The sequence below is a fragment of the Vulpes vulpes genome, chromosome 9 (genome assembly GCF_048418805.1).
Source record: "Vulpes vulpes isolate BD-2025 chromosome 9, VulVul3, whole genome shotgun sequence".
NCBI classification, from domain to species: Eukaryota; Metazoa; Chordata; class Mammalia; order Carnivora; family Canidae; genus Vulpes; species Vulpes vulpes.
The window spans coordinates 19,483,177-19,500,098 of record NC_132788.1 but is presented as its reverse complement, the minus strand read 5'-3'; the positions used below and the strand labels follow the sequence as shown (position 1 = coordinate 19,500,098).

General features: G+C 41.0%; 1 protein-coding gene across 1 annotated transcript in view; it reads right to left on the bottom strand.

The window, feature by feature from the left end:
• The window catches only part of DOCK5 (dedicator of cytokinesis 5), a 211,821-nt gene that overhangs the window by 132,415 nt on the left and 62,484 nt on the right, over positions 1-16,922 (bottom strand). The gene's annotated exons all lie outside the window — the stretch shown is intronic.

Genomic DNA, 16,922 nt, shown 5'->3' with positions numbered 1-16,922 from the left:
CGCCACCCAGGGATCCCTGCTCAACTTCTTAATACCTAACACCTTACAGTCATTCAGTAAGCATTTTTGCGTGAATGAAGGTCTTTCAACCATGTATATACACTCTACAAGTCACCCTATACTATTAAAATACTTTAAAATAATTTACGTAGTCTCTCTCTTATCTCAATTCTCAGGTGAAGAACCACTGTTCTGGAACAGTCTTAAACTGAAATGGCAAATCTTACATATATAAATATTTGCACCTAAAAAAGTTGAAACAAACAAACAATAAAAGACCGTTTTAAACAATTCTTGGCAATGCTATTCATACCCCAATAAAAAAAAAAAAAAAATTGCTGGCCTGATGAGGCTTTAAATAAAGCCTTTAACTTCTTTATAAAAATTTCAATAAATACACATACTCCTATGGATGCTTTTCTACCCTCTATCTGGTAAGGAGAGTTTACAACTTATCCATAAACAGATAACTTATATTAAATATATACTGAATACCTACTAGAAGTAACTGACTACAATGATTTTCCTCATTCCCCATGTCCATCAGGCATCAAGTTGGTCATGTTGCTTAAACAAACCTGGTTGTGGGTGGTACATATGTTGTAAAGCAGCCACATACATAGAGTAAGTAGATGCAAACTGTTAATAAAACTTTAGGCATCTGCCAATAGGGTTCTAGAACTGTCTTGTAAGTTGTTCTACATGAAATCATCCAGAAAAAAAGACACACAATATATTCTGGATATATTCTATATTACCCAAAAAGGTTGAATTTACCTTAAGCATAAATTTAATAATATTTTATAAAGTTTTATACTGTCAGTATTCAAAATTTAAAGAATTTTGCTATTTTTTTACAGGAAAGAATTAGGGTACTATTCTGTGAAATCATTATAGGTTTATATCAAAGCCCACAGTTGAGAAAAAGATACATGAACAGGAAACACTGCTCCCAATTTTGGATGCCAAAGTGTACAAGAGAGCCAAGTATAAGAAGAAAACCAAGCTAAACATCACTGGTAGGTTCTGCTGCCTCAGGAAGGTTGCCTTTGCTTGAATGAATAGCTTTAGGCTCATCCTGGGGCGGGGGAAGGGCATGAAAGCTGAGAAACAATGATCTCTTCCAAGCAGTTTTCATCTCCCTGTGTCCTACAAAACCAAGATGTAACAGTTTGGACTTTGCTCCACTGTCAGAGAGGAATTTCTCTGTACTTCTGTAAACAGTATTTTTGGGCAGCCATTCATCACAGAATTATGCTTTTGAAACCTGTCATTTTTGAGAACTTTTTTTTTCTTTTTTACCTCCTAAGTCTTCTCTAGGATTGTGGTTTGAGTATAACCCCTGTCTAAAGGCACAAAATTACCACACTGAATTTGTAGAATGTTCATTTTGCTTGGCATTAGGTAGTAGCAGAATAGTGTCTATCTCTGGAGCTTTAATCATACACTGTCAGGAACCCATAAATTCAATTGCTAATACCTGCAAGGGATACAAGCAAGAAGGTGGTTTTCCAACTGATCCTCATATTTAAAACAGGATAATTATAGTTAAATATGTATGCTTCTAAGGCTTCCAAATGCATCACGATGCAAAGAGACAGTGAAGGTTCTATCAAACAAGCATAATCAATAAGTAGTATGAAGTGGTGGGAATCTTGGATGCTTTTGAAAATTAGTAGATTCTTAAAATGAAGAGAATGGTAGGGGATGGTGAACTCAGAGGGCCAGTCTTACCTAGATTTAGGTGAAATGTCAGTCTCAAAGAGTGACTTTGCAAGCCGATAGATATCTAGAACAGATTGGTGGTCGCCAGAGATAAGAGTGTGCAGATGAGGGCGACATGGGTGAAGGGAATGAAAAGGTACAAACTTCAAGTTATAAAATAATGAAGTCTCAGGGATGTAATCTACAGCATGGCAACCATAGTCAATAATTCTGTGTTGCATATTTAAAAGTTGATAAGACAATAAGTCTTATTATTACAATATATAGATATAAATGTTATCAATATAAAATATTAATATATTACAAGGAAAAATAATTTTGTAACCATGCATGCTAATATATGTTAACTAGGCTTATTATGATGAACATTTTGCAATAAACATAAATATGGAATCACTGGGGCGTCTGAGTGGCTCAGTCAGTTAAGTGGCTACTTTCTGCTCAGGTCATGATCTCAGGGTACTGGGATCAAGTCCCCCATTGGGATTCCTGCTCAGTGGGGAATCTGCTTCTCCCTCTCCCTCTGCTCCCCCTGCCCATGCACTCTTTCTCTTTCTCACTCCCAATGAAATAAAATCTTTTTCTAAAACAAAAACAAAAACAAAAAGCAAATATTGAATTATTATGTTGTACACCTGAAACTAATAAAATGTTGTACTTCAATCATACCTAAAGAAAACAGAAGGGTAGAGGAGTGGAAAGAGTTTATAGCAACCATGGTGAACATCAAAAGTGATTCTAAGCTAAGGGTGGCTCTTCCATTTGGGAAACCAGCCATTTCTGTTTTCCTGGGACTGGACCAATTCAGAATAAAAATCTCTCCCGTCTGAAATGAAAATATCTGAGAGTTCCTAATTCCATTGCCACAGCTGCTTCCTTTATCTGGTTTCTTAGATCATCTCCATCAGTTAAGATTCTGGCATCTGCTCCATGTCATCTCACCTGCCAGATTATCTCTTGCTACTGCACCCTTTCTGGCTCCTATACAACAGGGCCCTTTACTTGGTTTTTCTCCCTGCTACACGGAATCACTCAATAAATATTTATTTAACACTAGTCTGATCACCATGGTGTAGGAGAGAGCAAAGGTTATCATGAAGACTACTTTCATACAAAAAATAAAAATACAGAAATAAGGGGATTTCAGATAATGGCAGTACTAAGTAAGAAGCGTTTGGCAGAAAATGACCAGTAACATGGGACATTATTTTAGATCAGGTAATCAAGGAAAGGCCACTCCTAGGATATGAATGGAACCAGTCATAAAAGGAGAAAAGGCAATAAGATGGTGGTCTGAGGGAGGCATAATTCTCAACCCTGGCTGCCCATTAGATTTACCAGGGAACTTTTAAAAATACTGATGCCTGAGCCACATCTCAAATATTCCAATTTAATTGGACTCAGGTGGGACCCAAGCTTAGTGCTTCTGAAAAGATCCCGTGGTGATATTGATATGCAGCCAGGATTGATTACTGGAGATATTACATGCCATGGAGGAACTTTGTTTGTATTCTAAGCACAATGGGAAGCCATTGGAATTCTGAATGACATCATGCCTCATGCTTTTAAAAGATCAGAAGATCAGGCTGGCTGCTATGTAAGAATGGATTGGGGCGGGGAGGGGGGGCACCTGGGTGGCTCAGTGGTTTAGCATCTGCCTTAGGCTCAGGGAGTGATCCCACGGTCCTGGGATTGATTCACACATCAGACTCCCCATGGGGAGCCTGCTTCCCCCTCTGCCTATACCTCTGTTCTCTCTGTGTTCCTCTCATGAATAAATAAATAAAATCTTTAGGAAAAAAAATAATGGATTGCAGGAGATGAGACATAGCAGAAAGAGGAACAGTGGGAAGAAGACTAGGAGGTAAAGCAAAAATGGGGAGAGATGAAAAGATGCTGGACACATTTTGCATCAATAAGAGTCGCTCATGAGTTAGCTGGGAATAGGCAAATATTCAAGGGCACTCAGATCTTGGGTTTAATTGAGCAAATGAGTGGCCAGAATTAATTCTTTGGGAAAGACTGAACAAAGGAAAGCACTGGGGCACAGGAGACAGAATCAAGAGGTATATCTTGAACAACTGCTTCCCTTCTTGAACAACTGAGCCCTGAGGCATTAGGTGGGACTGGGCAATTTAGGCATTTGCAAGGAGAGGACATCCACACAGCAGGCCAGATTGGCATGACATGTCAGAGCCCAGGCAAAACAAGGTGGGCATGCATGGGGTAAGGGGTCTGCAGGAAGAGGGTGAAGAGAAGGGCATCCACACCCACGAACTGGGCGTGAGGAACGGCAGACTGACATGAGCTATGAGAGAGAGAACTGACTGAGGAGGACATCCATGTAGAAGCTGTGGTATGAAGGCAGAGATTGGTTGAGGAACTGATGAACTAAGGAAATGTATTAATGCTGGAAGCCATGTTTCTGACTGTCACAAAAGGGAGTTACAAGAAAGGGAAAAAACTAGAATGAACTCTTTCTTATATGCTAGACTGGACTTCAAGGGACCCATGTGTACACATGACTCCTAAAATAGGCCAACAGGTCAAAATTAATGGATGTGTTCATCTGTATTTATACATGCATGCACATTATTCCTGGCTTTGCTGATGCCTACTGGTTCCTATTTTCTTGACCCTGAGAGAGATGATGGAGAACTCAGAAAAGCAGCTCTGTAACTGGCCTGGAGAGCAACCAAAGACAAAGCAGGAAGGCAGAGGACTCCATGAAGAACAAATCCAAGAAAATAACTGTAACTGTGAAATTATCTCATTTGTCTGAACATATGAGAAGGAGGTAAACACTTCTGTCAGAAAGTCTGGATACGAAAAAGAAGTAGGTCCACAGAGAACCAAGAAAAGAAGAATTAACACCTCTAGAAAAACATTATTCAAGATAGGAAACAGAATTAAGGTACATTCCACAGCATCTCCTGCTTATACTACATAGACTCAGTAATCTAAATAACTTTTAAAAAATTATGATGTATCTCTACTGGGAGGTCTCTATTAGACACAGACAGGTATATGTGTGGGTGGTGGGAACTAAACAAGAGCTAAATCCTTTTCTTCCATAAATGAAAATGGAAATATCAAGTAATAGAAGCATGATTCTTTCAAATTGAAAAAGCATATAACAAAAAAAGGGCTGAAAGAGTTGAAAGTGGAATCAGAAACCCAAGAGAGGTGGGAAGAGACTGCTGTTTATCATGATAAACTTGATAGAAAAGAGTTGACCTTTAAAATGACATGCATCTATGACAATGATGAATTTGAAAACTATGAAAAAAATTACAGCTAATGAGTCCTGGTAAGCCAGGACTAGGAAAGGCAAAATTATACAGAAAGAAAACATATCAAGGCTCAGGGTGGCGTGAGGTTGATAGAGAACATGGAAGAATTTTCAGGGGGCTGACAGAATTTTTCCCTATCTTGTGGTGGCATTTCATGATTCTGTACATTTGTCAAAACCTGTACACTACTACATAGGGAGAATTCAACTCAATGTAAACAATATATATATATTTAAATGAGATACTACTCTACTCCCATTCAAATGGCTAAAGTTGGGATGTCTGGGTGGCTCAGTGGTTTAATGTTTGCCTTTGGCTCAGGGCATGATCCCGGGGTCCTGGGATCGAGTCCCACATCGGGCTGCATGGAGCTTGCTTCTCCCTCTGCCTATGTCTCTGCCTCTCTCTCTCTGCATCTGTCATGAATGAATGAATGAATGAATGAATGAATGAATGAATATATAAATAAATAAATAATAAAAATCTTAACAAAAACAAAACAAATGGCTAAAGTTAAAAAGATGTACTCTACCGAGAGTTGTTACAGATATGGGCAATTAGAATTGTCTAACATCGTCTGTAGCTTCACATAAGATTAAACATATGTGCACTATATGTTAACTAACAAAATTTAAATTATAAACCAAACCAAAACAAAAACTACCAAAAAAAACCCCACATACACATGACCTATGAATTAGCAATATCCCCACTTCTAGGTATGCACCCAAGATAAGTAAAAACTTACATCCATAAAAGTGCTTTACAAGAATGTGTATTGAACCTTTATTATTAAGAGCCAAAAACTGGAACCCATCAAAATGTCCATCTGGGCAGCCTGGATGGCTCAGAAGTTTAGCGCCACCTTCAACCCAGGGCCTGATCCTGGAGTCCCGGGATTGAGTCCCACGTTGAGCTCCCTGCATGGAGCCTGCTTCTCCCTCTGCCTGTGTCTCTGCCTCTCTGTCTCTCTCTGTGTCTCTCATGAATAAATAAATAAAATCTTTTAAAAAAACTCAAAATGTCCATCAATAGGAGTATGGACAAACTGTGGTATAATCACATAATAGGGTATTACTCAGTGATGAAAAGGAAGGAACTACTGTCATAAGCAACATTATTGATGAACCTAAAAAACATTACATGGAATGAAAGAACCCAAACAGACATGCATAATTCCATTTATATAAAGTTGAAGAGCAAGAAACCAAATGCATGGTGACCTCCCCTGGAGCAGTGGCTGCTTTTTGGAGTGGGAATCTGGGGTGTAGAATAATGCAATGGGGAGCTTTTTGGGGCAAGGGAAATGTTCTGTATCTTGACTGGAGTATTAGGTACATGGGGTGTACTTATCTGTCAAAATTCATTTAACTGAACACTGAAGATGAGTGTATTTTACTGTACATAAATTTTACTGCAATTTTTAAAAGCCATACAAAACTTTACACTATCATTTTTTTAAAAAAGGTTTTATTTATTCATGAGAGACAGAGAGACACAGGCAAAGGGAGAAGCAGGCTCCATGCAGGGATCCTGACATGGGACTCGATTCTGGGTCTCCAGAATCAGGCCCTGGGCTGAAGGCGGCGCTAAACCACTGAGCCACCTGGACTGCCCAACTTTACACTATCAAGTGAGCATTACCAAGTAAGCACTTCAAGGTGATACAGAATTCCATGATAGTGACATTGCTCAAAAACTACTCAGTATTTCTGTCTGAGAGTGCCTCTGAAACTGGCGTGAGCCATGTGTGAAAAATTGCAGGATATTTATCCATCATTTTCACTTTTTATTGTGCTTCCTTAAGACATTATCCATCTTCACTCCTTACTTTATGCTCCCAGGCTAATCTGAACAAATTTTATTATTTTCAAAAGTTCAATCACAGAGAGATTTACTCATTCAATAGAGAGAAGCCAAGAGAGCAAGACACAGGATGTCTCCATCCTTCCAAGTCTTGCTTTATAATGGGGAAGAAAAAAACAGGTACATAAGCACCTAGCAAATAAACAAAGTGGAGAGTAATGAGGGAGAGAGATGAGTCGGGGTGGGGAGACTTCAGAAAGTGTGGTTAGGCTCTTGAAGGAGCTACGGAGCCAAGGACTTATATCACTAATGTGGTCATTCATTTATTATACATAAAAACACTCACTGAACAACAGCGGGCCAGACATCGCCTTCAATGAGGAAGGAAATAGATCCATAAACAAATAATTGAATCCAAAGGACTTCTAATGGGAAGACTCAAAGACACTGGCACACAAAGGAAGAATTATGAATGTGCTAAAGACTCCAAAGGCAATTACTGAGGGGGACTCAAGACTGTCTGAACCATGATAGCATTGTTTAGATGTAGAACTCAAGGAGAGTTCTGTAAAATCTCTCATTTTGCAGTCCCACAATAAATTCAGCTCACCACCCAGAACAATAAACAATTTTTGTGTTGTAAAATTTACAGAAAATTTACTACTTTAACCATTGTTACATGGTCATTTTGGTGGCATTAAAGTCATTCACAGTATTGTGATACAGTTGACCTCCCAGGAATGAAAGGCAAGAAACAGATAGGGAACCACCGTTTACATACCTCCCCACATAGGGGAAGGGAAGGGATGGAGAGGATCTACAGAGGAAGAGCAGGTGCCAGATCCTGTTGTTTTTCCTTTCAGTGTAACTGGTCTGGTAGTTAATTAGGCCAAGGTCAGAGGTCCAATCCCCCTGTGGGCCAGGTAAACCTGTTTGGTTTCTCTGGCTGGTTTCTGTGGCTAAAGCCTGCCCTCCCATCCCCAAGCGAATGTCTCCCAAAGAGATGGCTGACGTCCCTCCAGGAAAGCTGTTGAGCAGGATCAGCTGGGTGCACACTCCTCAGAGGACAGACAGAAACAGCTCAGCTGTTGGATCCTTGTTTTCCAACTGTGGGATGTTTACTTACCAAATGCACTGGGCAGCTCACTGGTGTTTTGCTTTGTTTAGTTTAATTTAAATTCAATTAATTAACATAAAGTGCATTATTGGTTTCAGAGGTAGAGTTCAGTGATTCATCACTTTTTTTTTTGATTCATTAGTATATAACAACCAGTGCTCATTACATCACATGCCCTCAATGCTCATCACCCAGTTACCCCATCCCCTCACTCCCTCCCCTCCCCAGCAACCTTGTTTATTTCCTAGAATTTTTTTTTAAGATTTTCTTTATTCATAAGAGACACAGAGAGAGGCAGAGACATAGGCAGAGGGAGAAGCAGACTCCCTATAGGGTGTTTGATGTGGGACTCGATCCCAGAACCCCGGATCATGACCTGAGCCACCCAGGTACTCCGAATTAAGAGTCTCTTATGGTTTGTCTCCCTCTCTGATTTCATCTTGTTTTATTTCTCCCTCCCTTCCCTTATGCACCTCTATTTTGTTTCTTAAGTTACACATATAAGTAAAATCATGTAATTGTCTTTCTCTGATTTATTTATTTAGCTTAGCATTATACCCTCTAGTTCCAACCATGTCATTTCAAATGGCAAGATTTTATTTTTCTGATGGCTGAGTATTATTCCATTGTGTATATATACCACATCTTCTTTATCTATTCACCTGTCAGTAGATAGCTGAGCTCTTTCCATAGTTTGACTACTATAGACATTGCTGCTATAAACATTGGGGTATAGGTGTCCCTTTAGATCACTACATTTGTACCTTGGGGGTAAATACCCAGTAGTGCAATTGTTGGGTCATAAGGTAGCTTTATTTTTAACTTTTTGAGGAACCTCCCTACCTTTTTCCAGAGTGGCTGCACCAGCTTACATTCCTACCAGCATCACTGGTGCTTTTGAAAATAAGAGGCAGAAAGGATAAGGATGCAAAGACAGTAAAAGATGATTCTATTATTTTCTACCTTTTTGGGAAACAAATCCATCTTCCCAGTTAAACATTTTAGCTCAATTTTGTGCCGTTACGGCACATAGATAGATGTTACAGGTGTGAGCTCCAAAGGAACTCAGATTTCCCTGAAATCTAACACCCTTACTTAAAAAAAGAGGAGACACAGGCAAGGAATTTGAAAGGTGGTGCCAAGTCCCCAAGTGGCTTACTATCTAAGCTGGGAACGCAAACACAGGGCTCCACTGCCTGGCTCATCACTATTTGCCTTCCACCACCTGCCTCCATGGCCATGCAGTGAATGGGATACTTGCTCAAGGCTATTGCCTCTCATGGGAAGGAAGTTTGCCCATAGAATCCAACCAATATAAAATACCCATGCATGCAAGCATGCCAAGTAAGTGAAAAAGAAAAAGATGCAGTTTCCATCTTTTATTTCTTCAGTGAACAGGAAAGAGGCCTGTCTTTGCGGTGCCTGGAATATAGCAGACAAGCCACAAACTTTAAATAACTTCATCAGTGAGAAAGAGGAGGAGGTCCTGTGAGCTGGTGGTAATGGACAGAACAGATCATGCAAGGACTGTACAATAAAATCTGCACCTCCAAGGTACGATCTGACAGCAAGGTCCCAGAGACCCTTCTCTCCCCCTGGGGTCCCACACCTAGTGGGCAAAAGCTGGGAGGGGCCCAAGCACTGGCCTGGAGGCTGGAATGTCCAAAGAGGAGGCACTGCTCCTTATGAAGAGGATTCCTCTGAAATGAACAGGCTGGTTCTTTGCTCACCCGCTCTGTGGGACTCCATTTCTCCAACTGCTCAAGTAATTAAGGCTTTCGTGTCTTCAATTTCCTTCCACAAAAACATTCTACATTTTTCCCCATCTTGTTACCACCTAACTCCATAGCTAAAAGTGCTAAAGTTTCTCCTGGTTGCCTACAAGAGATGGTAATGTCAGAGACTTCTCCTTTCCACCAGCAAACGCCTCCTGAGACAGGCGGCAGGACCGGGTCCAGGGTGGGGGTGGGGGCAGTGCAGTCACAGTTGGCAGAATGGAGAGATGACATATCCAAATGTCCACTGCGAAAGGAGGAAATGTCTCTTGGCTTCAGACACCCGGAAGCTCAGTGACAAGGGAGAAATAAAATTTCCTCTAGTCTAATCAACATCATCACTCTGATTTGCCAAGTGCCGTTCTATTTGCTGGATGCAGCTTTTTCCTTCTTCTTCTTCCTTTTTAAAAAAAAAAAAAAAAAAGTGTTCCTGCCAGCAGTTAGTCCTCTTGCTCATGGCTCTAATTGCCCTCCTCTGGGATGCATTTCTCTGGCTTATTCAACTAGCTCAAGAAAGCTGAAATGACAGGATACAATATATAGTTTCGCTGCAGTGCACCATTAGACTGGTTTTAACATCAACACCAATTTGCAAGATGGACAAGAGAGGGATACAGGTTTGCAAGTTGAGGAATCAATCAAGCAAGATATACTTAAGGGGGTCCATTTTTATAAAGACCTATGGTAGGCTCTGAGGAGCCTCCAGAAGTTTGAGAGTATAAACCCAACCCCTGATCTCAAACAATTTCTAATCTAATGGCTGAATGGGACAGAGATGCAGGTGAGAGAAGACAACTTGCACAGCTAGTTAACTGGGGATTTCTGGAAGTGCAGGCTGCTGGTGACCATCTAAGCCTCCTGAGGAGGACATCACAGTAAAAAAAAGGCACATGTACAGGTGGTCTTACCTTCTGAAGGGGAACTGGAGGCCCCAGTAAGACAGGAAACATCCTGGGCCACGGCCCTGGAAACATGTGTGCCCTAGTTCAGAGCATGAGCTGGGTGAAATGAGCAGTGCACTGCATGGGACACTGTGCCATCCCGAGGCTCCTTTAGTCTGGGTCACTGAGGAACCTGCTTCAAGTTGAAAGAGCAAAGCTCTTTACCGACTTTAAAAGTGAACCATTGGGCTCCACTCTGAGAACCCAGACAGAGGCAAGGAGATGTGGTCAGGGCTGTGACAACATCACTGTGGCAGAAACGGAGGTGGAGCCCCATAGTGGTGACGGCAGTAAAAGTCCAGGTATCAAAAGGTGAGCAGTAAGGGCACAACATGTGAACCGAATGGGACCTTTGGGGACTGTGAAAGAGTCAAAGTCCACTGGGTCCAATTCGGATGCCTTCTTTATTTGCTAACCCAAGCAGGAGGGCATAATCAGGAACACCACTTATATGCTCAGTGCCACAAACATACAGGGACGGAGACTTTCCCCCTCTCTGACCTACCTGCCACATCTAAGAGGGTTAGACACACTGTTGTAACAGTAGCTCAGCCCCTCAGTAATTTTGATCTGGAGTGCGTGGGCTAGGGGAAGAGCACCCACATCTCTGGGTGGGGGAGATGACTGTGCGATGCTCCCCTGGAACAGATATGCCTACCTGTTCAGAGAAAACTGGCTCTTGAAAGCAGGTGGAAGAGAAAGGTGGTGGTGGGGGGTATGCAGATGAGGCAGGTAGGCACTAGGGATGCTGGGGGCCCAAGTGCACAGTGGGCTTGGAGAGCAGTGAGAAGTCCACTTGGCCACAGTGGCAAGCAAGTGTGGGAGAGCCGTGGGGGGAAGGAAGTTCAGAAAGAACTCACTCCAATACTGGCACATTTGGGGTGATGGTTGGTGAACTTGTCTGACAGCGACTTAAAAAGCAAAAGAACCTCACCTGCTTTGAAAAACTATAGGTTAGGTCCGAAATAGAAGTGTCATTTCCTCTAAGGCCTCATAATGTGCAAAGAACACTCTACTTGGATTCCAGAGGGCCATGGTGAGAATCACAGCTCTACCATTTAATAGCGTGTGCCGTTTCAAGTTTCTTAACCTATTTTCACATTTACTAAACGAGCATCAGTAACTCTGGTCTCTCATGACTGTAAGAGCTACGATTCAGCACATGAAAGCCCTTAGCTCAATGCCTGGCACACAGAGCAGAGTAAAATGCCAAATTTGGAACCAAGGGTACCAGTGACATAATCCAGGGACTAACTCCCACTTCTAGGGCCATCGTCTGGTTCCTGCACTAATGATAGTAGAATAAAAGTTCTCTTGTCTTTGTTTTCTGAGGAATGTTGTCTGTGCTCCCTGGAAGAAGGAGGAGCACCTCTCTAAATTTTTCTCTAGTTACTGACAACAAACAAAGCTGAAGCATATGTAAGGCAGCTGGGATACCAGGCTAGGGGGAAGCTTTACTCCAGGAATTGTAGTGCCTGATAAGACATACTTTTATTTTTTAAGAGAAGAAGAAAAACCATAGAAAAGATGACTTCAAAGGAAAGGTAACAAGACAACAATAGAAGAAACAGCTCAGGTGACAGAAAAACCATATGACGATGGCTAGGATAATTGAGACAATAATGCTGAGTTACTCAGGGCCTGAGCAGATACTGAATGCAGCCAAATAGGAACTCAAAAGTTACCAAAATAGTGTCTTCCAAGGCCTGGTTTGACATTCAGGGGGCAATGAATATGACAGGAAGAATCATCAAAACACCCACCCTCTTCCATTCCATCAATTCCAACTACAGTAAAAGACTCTCCAATCTTCATCGGTGAGCACTAAACAAGTATTCCAGGATAGGAATTCAATGTTGATCGCTCTGGACATTTAGAAGATGGACTGAAGTGCTTGGTACAGTCGTTGAAAATCTTATATTGCTGTTGTCAAAGTTAAGTGCACACATATTTAATATCGCTCTGATGACACATGCTGGGGACCCACACACAGAACTTGAGGGTGAGACTAACCATCTAACAAGCATCCTTCCTATCTTGCCCTGGTCATAGCTCCATGCAGCGTGGTTATACATGGAGCCGAAGCCAAGAAAAGAACTACAGTTCTCATGTGCTTCTTAGACTGACTGGTGGCATTTAGGTTTCTCAGGCAGCATGTCTTCTACAATGCTTTATATTGAATGACTTGCTGCCACAGGTTGAATAAAATGGGACACTCCAGTACAGAATGAGTACTTATGATGCCCAAGACCCCTTATATGCTTTTTGAGATCATAAATTGCTCTCATATTACTAGAAGCAAAAAATAAGGATACATTAATCTTCTCTTTCCAGATATGAGCAAGAGGAGACATATCCTGTTCTTTGCCCTCAATCTTAAACTTCTCTCTAGGGCTCTCCCCTGACATGAATTCTTCACCGAGTCTACCTAGCCCCACAACAGTCTGATGTGCCCTGTTTCCCAATGGGGAGAAGATACCTAAGGCATTTTCGATAAAAGTTATACACCAAATAATGTGAATGGCCCAGCATTTAGAGATGTGGAGGGAGCCATGAGTGGTTATGTGTACACGTGGGATGGAAGGAGCCTAACCACTACTTTGCCACCTTCTTGACACCTTGATCCCACCAAGATCCCTAGGAGACCAAAATTTGTGGGACATCGAAAGTTCACAAGAACATTCCTCCAGAGCGCCCCCCAAAATGTCTTTGCTTTCAGGCTGAGCTTGCCTCCTCAGGTGCGTGGGCAGCTGTTGAAATGGGCCAACTCCAAGCGCCAGTTCGTGATAAAGTAACTAAATAAAAGCACTACTCAGAAAAATGTTCTGACCCCAATCCTAGAAGATCCCATGTAAGCCTAATGGACAAATCACAGAAATTTTAAGGATGGCATTTTAGAAGCACACTCAAATGTATTCTCAAAAGGAAGAATAAGAAAAGCCATTCTCCTTTTGGTAAGATTAAATCTGGGATGAGACTTCTCACCGGCTCTACTTTTTAATTAGTTTTTCTGTAAACATACTCCTGCTGCCACTCATCTTTTGAAAAACACATCTCGGGAACATATGTCCCCAGTAGTAGTAGCTGACAAGCAGTTCTTAAGGCAAAGGTCAAACAGATGTGGGAAATGACCGACACACTCAACAAAATGCCACATGGCCTCATTTGCTTTCCAGGCTGGTGCCAAAATGTTCACACACAGTCCGTATCATAAAATCCAAGCTGTTGGGCTCACTACCATTGATGTTTGTGAAAGGCAGTTGTTTTTTTAATAACTAGGACATGGTGAGACTATGGATTCTGAATTATACTAAACTTTTCAATGATCTTGATGGGTGGGGTAACAAAAGTAAATGAAAGTTACAAACACATCAAAATGCCTTATTTCAGCTTACACTCAGTAAAACTTTATACATGCTATTAAGAACTGATTTTTAAAAATTAATTCTCATTTTCTTTGCTTCTCACTCACCTATTACCATGGGGTATGGCTGACCGAAAAGAGAAGGAAAAGAAAAAAGGTATGATAAAGGAATGTCAAGGCTACCCAGCTGGGTAACTGTTGTACAGAGCAGTAGAATGTGACTGTCCATCCTCTTGATTCAGATGTTCTGAAAAAGAGTTCAGTAAGACCTCACTTTGTCAGACAGTCCAAGGCAGGTCCAATTAGCATATCTCAGAAAGATGATTCAGTCTCTGCTGGAAACAAGTTCAAGAGCACTCTCTCCTTTTTTAGGCTTCTGTTACAAAGTTTTGTCAACCACGGAGTCAAAATTCAGTGCCATGTAACTCTACATATCTGACATAATGCTGCCTTCTATACTTGCTCACAGAAAAGCCTACTTTGTAAAGATAAGATTCAAGATATGTACAGCTCAAGTCATAATCCATATTACTTTTTTATTATAAGGGGATGGGTTTCTAGATTATAGTGCATTTTAAAACTGGCCTAATTATATCTAGAAGAAATAACATGGGTATATTAGGGACCTCCTATATACACACAAATGCTTCTTTCTATTTCAACTTTTCAAGATCCTCTGTTTCCTCTGGTTCCAATGCAATCATTTGTGCTATCCTTTGGGTCCTCACATATTATACTAAAACTGTACAAAGCTTTATGCTGTGCTTGCTTCTGTAGAGTTTGGAACGCCTTTGAGACATTATCTCATTTTGTTATGGCCAATTGTGTTATGCTTACCCCCAGAAATCACTGCTAACACCAGCGACCCTCTCTCTTGAGCTTGTGAGTGGTTTATGGAGCTGAAAACGAGTTAACCAATGGATATGAATCAAACACAGGAAACCAGTACCCATGGGTGGAACAACAGACCCTGGGCATTAAATCACTTATGAGTAAAATCCAGTTAATCACAGGAGAGGAGAGCTTAATGGTAACAAGAATGCTGCAACCTTGTTTTTTCAAAGCACCTTCATTTAATCACTTTCAATTCAAAAACTGGCCCAATTTTAGAGGCAAATGACCATGTCACAAAAAGAGTTTAAGTGTCCTACCCAGGATGGTCTCTATCTAGATAGAGACAAAAATCATCTGATCTAAAGTAGTCTTTCTGCCTCATCTCTCCTCTCCCTGTCCATCACTCATGTCTTCTTCTGGTCCTAGTATAACACCAGACTTTTTTCCTCATAGCACTTCTGAGTATCTGAATTGTTTTGTTTACTGACTTTGTTCACTTGTTTTTGTTATCCCTCAAATGAAAACCCTATGAGAACAGGAATTTTACTGTTATGTCTCTCAAGTGACCTCACTGCCTAGAACATCTCTTGTACTCAATAAATATAGCTGGCACATAATAAGAGCATAATACTTGCTCAGCCAGTGTTTTTGAATAAATGACCACATCTGGAATCTCCAGGTAGCAGTGATTTTTTTTAGCCATGCCCATGGACCTGGGGTGGAAAAGAACAACTCTAGATGGGGAACAGCTGCCTCACTACCAAATCCCTTGCCTGGTTAAAGAAGCAAACATATAGCAATGACAACAGGGCAGGGTAGTGCCAAAGGTGAAGAAAGGCAAGGGCACCTGCTTCAGCCCTTGAGGATTTTTATTCCCTGAAAAAGTCTCTGAAGGAAAATTCTTAGGGGCCTATGAAAGATGACGAGTATATAGCTTCTCAATCAATTCTACTTTCCTACCCCTATTTTGGGTAACAAATGAAGTTCAACGGCAAAGTGACAGAAAGAAATGAGTGATAAGTGATAGTAGCTCACTCATTTGGGCTAGTTTGGAGGCAAAACTCAAGTAATCTGGCAGTTCCCCAAAAGGTTAAACATAAAAGCTATTATATGACCCAGCAATTCCAGTCTGAGGAACATACCAATGAGAAAAGAAAACATATGTCCACACAGAAACTTGTACATAGATGTTTATAGTAGCATAATTCAGAAGAGGTTAAAAGCATAAACAACCCAACTGTCCATCAACTAATGAATGGATAAATAAAATGTGATATATGCATACAATAAATTTTACTCAGCCATGAAAAGATAGGAAATACTGATACATGCTGTAATGACGATGAACCTTGAAAACATCACTTTAAGTAGAAGAAGCTAATCACAAAGGACTACATATTATATGATCCCATTTACATAAAATGTCTAGACTAGGCAAATCTATAGAGACAGAAATTAGGTTGGTGGTTGCTCAGGGCTGGGGGATAATGACCACCAAATGGGCACAAGGTTTCCTTCTAGGATAATGAAAATGTTCTGAAAGTAGGTAGTGATGATGATTGCCCAACTCGGTGAATGGTGCACTTTGTAAATAACCACTGAATTGTATAGTTTAAATGGGTAAATTGCATGGTATTTGAAATAGATCTCAATGAAGCTGTTATTACAGACGAAAGCAAAAAACTCATGCAATAACCAAATCCTTCTGCAGTCTGCAAAGGGTGGGGAAATGTTGTAGCCTCCTGTGTTTCTCTCATGGAAGGAAAAGAACAGCTCTGCCTATAATATCTGGGGTTTTGTGGAGGTGACCCCTATACCCCACTTCCTCCTCCCATTAGCTTGCCCTGCTCCAATGGGCTTGGTCTCATATTTTATCTCCACTCATTTAACAGACTTCTGCAGAACACCTACTATATGCCAGGTGCTGTGCTAGACACTGGCCCTGAAATGTAAGAGGAGCAGGCTTTACCTTCAAGGAGCTACCACTTTCATAATTATTCATCTGACCACAGAGCAGGAAACAGCAAAAGGAAGAGTCCTAAGTGGTATTCTGCAGTGGGTTGTGGG